The sequence below is a fragment of the Otolemur garnettii genome, unplaced genomic scaffold (genome assembly GCF_000181295.1).
Source record: "Otolemur garnettii isolate 467f Iridium unplaced genomic scaffold, OtoGar3 scaffold00117, whole genome shotgun sequence".
NCBI lineage: Eukaryota > Metazoa > Chordata > Mammalia > Primates > Galagidae > Otolemur > Otolemur garnettii.
Window position 1 is genome coordinate 4,998,874 of NW_003852512.1, and position 6,285 is coordinate 5,005,158.

Consider the following 6,285-nt stretch of genomic DNA (forward strand, 5'->3'; position numbering starts at 1 on the left):
TGTGGAATACTTTGAAACTTCAGAAAGAATAAAAATGGAAATAATTTCAATGGTGATATTTGCTATGAGAAGATGACATAGCAAGATGAGAAGATTATTAGTATAGAGTGGAAGGCCTACCTTAGAGTGTTCAAAGCAGATCTCCCTGAGGAGGTGACTTGAGGCAGAAAAATGAATATTGAGAAGAAGATGTCTATGTAAAGCTCTGGGGGAAAAGCCTTTCAGACAGAGAGAAAGCCAAGTATAAACACCCAAAGGCAGGAATCAGATCAACATTGCCAGGGAAGCGAAAGGCCAGTGTGGCTATAGCACAGTAAAGCAAGTGAGAAAGATATTGGGAGATGAGATCGAGAGGTAATAGTGTGTGTGATCAGGTAGGGCCCTGAAGGCCATTCTACAAAGTCTGGCTCCCCTTACATCCTTGGTTAGGACACTTAAACTCAAGCTAGTCTGTCAATAGCCTACCTGCGATTGGTGGAATACTGTGTGTCTCAGCACAACTACTCAATCTGCTGGTACCTCCGGGTAGCTAAATTCAAAAGAAACACCGACATGAAAAAAAATATATACATATATGTATGAATTCATCTGCCAAATAGAGTTCAGCAATCAGCAGGTCAGGAGATCAAGAGAACAATATCACATAAGAGGCAGCTTCAAGGTAAGTCACAATTTACAAACCTACAAGACATGCCATAGTCAGACTATAACAATTCCATAGTTAAAAGTAATCTGCAGTCAAAAAGTCAATTGATAGTTTTGTGAGAATCAAAATATAGATACTGAAAAGCAACATGACATAAGAGGCAGGCTCTGGAATAGTGTAGAATAAATGCCAAAGTAATCAAATGTAAAGCTTTATAAGTCAAGGCTAAATTCATTCTCTTAAACATAATTCCACAGATATAATTTATTATTACTATTATTATTACAGTTCCTATCTAGTATAGTGGAACAAATATCAGGAAATAGCCAGTGCAAATGTGGCAGAGCAGATCCAGAAAGTGACTATCACTAACTCGAAAGATGCAATCCAAGAGATTATCCGAAAGCAGTCAGGCTAGCATGTCATGTGTTTGTCCTGAATTACCTTGACAAAAGCTATTGATTATGACTGTACAGATATTAAATCTACATGTAACAGTAAAGAGACCTATGTAATGGTAAAGATAGATGGAGTCTTAATGCAATTTACGTAGTATAGATTGTTCTCGTCTTGTTATTGGCTATTTTAAGCACAAAACACGTTTAAATATTTCTTTAAATATAACCTTTCTTCTGCCAATGCAATCACATGGAGAACAAAGAAACTTCAATCATTTTTCTTCTAGCTCTTGGCAAAGACGACTATATACAGAGATTTAAAAAGAGAGACCTTTAAAGTCAGAACCTGATGCTGGCCTCTAAGAATAGATTTTAAAATCTACTAATTAGCATTCTGTAGAGTTAATAAGTGAATTGTGACATAGTCTGGATAATTTTCCTCACAGAGTCAAAGTAAGTAGTGTGAGTCCAAGTAACTGAAAGCAATTGATTACATTTCTGTTGCACAAAAACAACCTCATGATAGTATCTTTTTGACAAAACTTATAGGACTGATAAAGAAATAATTTGTTAATGGGGTGATATTTTAGCCTAGAAAAACGAAAAGCCTGCCTCAAGAATAGACTAGAGGAATAAACATGATCATTATTATTATATACTTTCCTTTGGTTCCTTTTTTTGAAAGCAAAACACAAATGTATAATAAGTTTTAGTGAAAAATGAACATTGACATAAAATGTTAGCTGTGAAATTATGTCAAATAATATTCTAATGAAAATAGCTTCAGTCATTTGAATACATGCATACACTGATTTAGGTTGTATAGATATTAATTTATTAAATCTGTCTTATTGCCTTTTAAGATAAAGATATTATTATTTTACCATCCTACAGATAAGGCCACTGAGAGGAAGTGGTAAATTATTTTGACCAAGGTCCCACACCTAGTAAATGACAGAGCTGGGCATCAAAATAAGATTTATAGCTGGGTATAGTGGCTCACGCCTGTAATTGTAGCACTTTAAGAGGCCAAGGCAGGATTGATTGAATCCAGGTGTTTGAGACCAGCCTGAGCAATAATGAGAGCCTGTTTCTAAAAAAAATAATAATAAAAAAATTTAGTTGGGTGTGGTGGCAAGCACTTGTAGGTCCACTCAGGAGGCTGAGGCAGGAGGACTGCTTGAGCTGAGGAGTTGGAAATTGCAGAGAGCTATGATGATGTCACTGCACTAGATAGCCTGGGAGACAGAGCAAGGTCCCAATTTAAAAAATAAAAACAAAATTTAAACAAGACTATGTGTTTCCAGAGTATCCCAGTTCTTAACCAATAAGCCATGTTGCCACTTAATCTATAGACACTTAGACTGATGTACTGACAAGATTGGTGCCATTTATCCTTGTCTTGATAAACCAGGATTACCTCCAAAGCCCGTGTCTCTGCTCTAAGGATGCTTTTTATTACAATTTTCTACTTAGAATGCTTAACATAAGTACTGGGTATGGCAAAAGCTTTGTCTATAGTTCTGTGAAGTTTGCCAAATCACTTTGATATATGTAAATTTTTGTAATGGGCAGAATAATGAACCATAAATGTGCCAGTACCCCCATTCACTTGAACCTGTGAATGTGTTACCTCACATGGTAAAGCAAAACAAAACAGGAGAATAATCCTTGCAGCTCTGATCAAGTTAAAGATGTTGGGATGAGATTATCTTGGGTTACCTGTGTGAGGCCAATGTAACTACAAGGGGTCTTGTAAGAGAGAGGCAGGAGGGAAAGTTATAGAAGGAGGAAGAGACGGAAGCGCAGGTCACAATGATGTCAGTCCTTGAGCCAAAGAATGCGAGCAGCCTCCAGAAGCAAGAAAAGAGATTCTCTCTTAGAACCTCCAGATGGAACTTGGCCCTGCTGACACCTTGATTTTAGCCTAGTGACACTCATTTCAGGTTTTTGATCTCCAGAAATTCAAGAAAGTATTTTTTGTGTTGTTTAAAGCCACTAAGTTAGTGTGAAATTTTTACAAAAAAAAAATAGGAAACTAACGATTTTACAACAAAAATAGAAAACCAGTACAGTTTCTTTATTTGTAAAATCTGTGTAATCGTGACCTCATGGATTTGATATGAGGCTTTAAAGAGAAGAAAATGAAAGATTTGATTGCATACAAGGGACTTAGAGGATAAAGAAATAGCATGTGAGGATTGCCTGAAAGCCCAGCAAGTATTCATGTGGGACATAGTCCAGCCTTCCCATCCTAGGCCTCCACACGAAACCTCACAGGTAGTCAGACAAGAAAGAACTAAACCTGGTTTACCCCTCTGTCCCCATCACCATTCACATTCTTCTTCCTATCCTTCTCCCCATCCCCAGGGCCATTCAGGATCTGTCCCCTCAGAAGCTAAAAGGCACACAGTTAGGTACTTAACACATTTCTATTCACCGACCACACAAGTGAAGACACAGCTGCTTTCAGATATTTTGAAAAACTGAGTTAACAAAGTTCCTTTTTCTTTAAGCCAGGTTGATAGGCAGTTTTCTGTACTACATCCAACTACGTCGGCTCCCCCCACCCAGTGTGTCTGTCTGTCTTTATCCGAAATCAGACCACAGAGTACAGTATAAAAGGCAAATGAACAGTTACATGAAGATCTCAACAGATTGCTACTTTGTTAAATATGTTATATATAATATAATGAGACATTTTTCATTAATGTGTCCATATACCTATATCAATATCATATATCATATTAATATAATCTTTTTAAAGTATGATAATAAGAATATATACTATTCTACAAATATAATTATAATAATCATTTAATATATAATGTATTCAATATACCCTGGAAAATGTTCTAATTCTATTTTATGTGATGTGGTATAACACTGTGTTTTCATTTGACATCTTTATGCAATAGTGTAATAGACAAAGATGTCACGGAGGAGGGTGTGGCTGTTGTAGACAGAGAGATTAGAGATTTTCTTCAGTTTTGAGACTTTTACACTGGAACCTGAATTGATCAAAAGGAGCTTGCCACGAGAAAATCTCTTCCAGGAAGAGGAAATAGCTAGTACAACTGTCCCAAGAAAAGGAATAGCTCAGTACGGCGATGAGGAGGCTACTGTAGTTTAATTCCTTTCCTCAAAGAGACAAGTTGAAGCAAAGGAAGAAGTTACCAGACACATATGAGGTCAGAGGGCCTAAGGTATGGGGAGAAAAGCACCTGGATTTCTTCCTAACTACAGTGGGCAGAGTGTTTTAATCAAGAGAGGTGATTGAATTGCTTTGCATTTTTAAAATATCACTTTAGATTTACTACGGAGATTTTCACAATGACTACTTTGCATTATTCCTGGCCAATTCATATATATTATTTTTCTTTGTAACAAATTCAACAGATTCAGGGGCTACAAGATGAATTATAATAATTGCCTATATTATATAGTGGTAAAGTCTGGCCTTTTGTACCCATCACCCAAATAGTGCCCATTGTACTTGTAGGTTATTTTTCATTCCTCATCCTCTCCCACCCTCCCCTCTTCTGAGTCTCCAGGGTCCATTTTACCATGCTGTGTGCCCTCCAGTATCCATAGTTCAGCTTCCACTTATAAGTGAGAACATGCAGGATTTATTTTCTTAACATATTAGGTTTATTTTTAAGAGTTAAATTGAGTATTTTTGTATTACTATTGATGTTGTTAGCACTGTTTCTTGTGCACGTGTCCAGCTTTATCTCTTTATGGTCAATAAGAAGGTATTATTTAATTAGAGTAAATTATAGTTATCAAAGATATTTGGCCATTTGCTTCTTTTCTAATGCCATTATTTCTTCAGTTGATTCTTTAGAGCTATCCAGATGAAATGTATACAGGGTGACTAAAAGTTCATGTGCAATCACAGTATTTTAAATTGCAGACAAACTTTATGGCCACCCTGTATTATCTGCAAATAAAGGTGACTTTCTCATATCTGTGCTTATTATTCCGTCTCCTGATTGAATTGCATCGCCTGGCATTTCCACGGGAATGTGAAGTTCCAGTTCTCACAGACACTCTTGCTGAGTTTTCCACCGAATGGCAACAGCCGCCCTGTCAGACACTGTTAGTTATCCAGCAATCCCTTCTTCTGTGCTAGAAAACTTGAAGTTGATCTAGGTGCATGGATGCCCAGACTTCATCCTCCAACTTCCTTTGCAACTACTTGGCTGTGTGACTAAATTCCAGTAAGCTGTGAATAGAGATGTGCAGTTTCCAGATAGTGCCCTTTAAAGAAATGGATGTTTGTTCCCATTTTTATTCATATTATCTGGTGAAATCTTGCCAGAGATTTTGCTTTTAACCTTTCCGAGTCACATTGAAAGTTTAGTGTTTATTTGTATAAATAGAATGCAATTAGTCATTATTATTAATTTTAGAACTATGAGTTTTTCTCATTAAGCGGGGGGCTAATTGGACTTATACATTTGTTCCCATTCATCATCTCACTTCATTTTTTTAAAAACATTTATTTAGCTTGTTCTGCTTCATTTTCCACTTGAACAATACCAAAGATGTCAACTAATTTTTAATTCTGCTAGTTTTATTTTTATATTTTTAAATATATTTCAAATATATACAGAGGTTTTCAGATTTTCCTCTCAGAAATATTAATAGCCATAGTTAATGCCTATTGAGAGTTTTCTTTGCTCTGTGTCAGATATCTATGGGCCTCATTTCAGATATTTGTAAACATCATCTCATTTTACTCTCACAACCATTTGTGAGGCAGGCCCACTTCTCATACTCAAACTGAAGAAAAAACTGGATTTAAGAAGAGTTTATCACTGGGCCAGGGTCTTATGACAACTTCTTGTTAAAGCTACTTTCAAAATAAGTTTTGTTGATTCTGAAGGCCAAAATCATACTTTAAAGTGAAGAAATGATTACACTTCTACTCCTTCCTAATCTCATTCCCACAAGTGGAAAGCCTAATTCTAAACCAGTGATGCTAATGTTGGATCTGCTTATATGTGTGTATAGATTTTAATATTTGTGGTTAATAACTGCAAGGTCAGACGCTTAAGTTCACAAACTCATCAGAGATAAAGTGCTACATACCTCATTGCTAAATTATCACTATTCAGCTATCACTATACTATCCCCTTTGAAGTACTCCCTTGGGAAGCTATGCACTGAAGCCAGCACCTAGTATACCCTTCAAAGGAGTTTTTTTTTCCTTTTCTTTCTTTCTTTTTTTTTTTT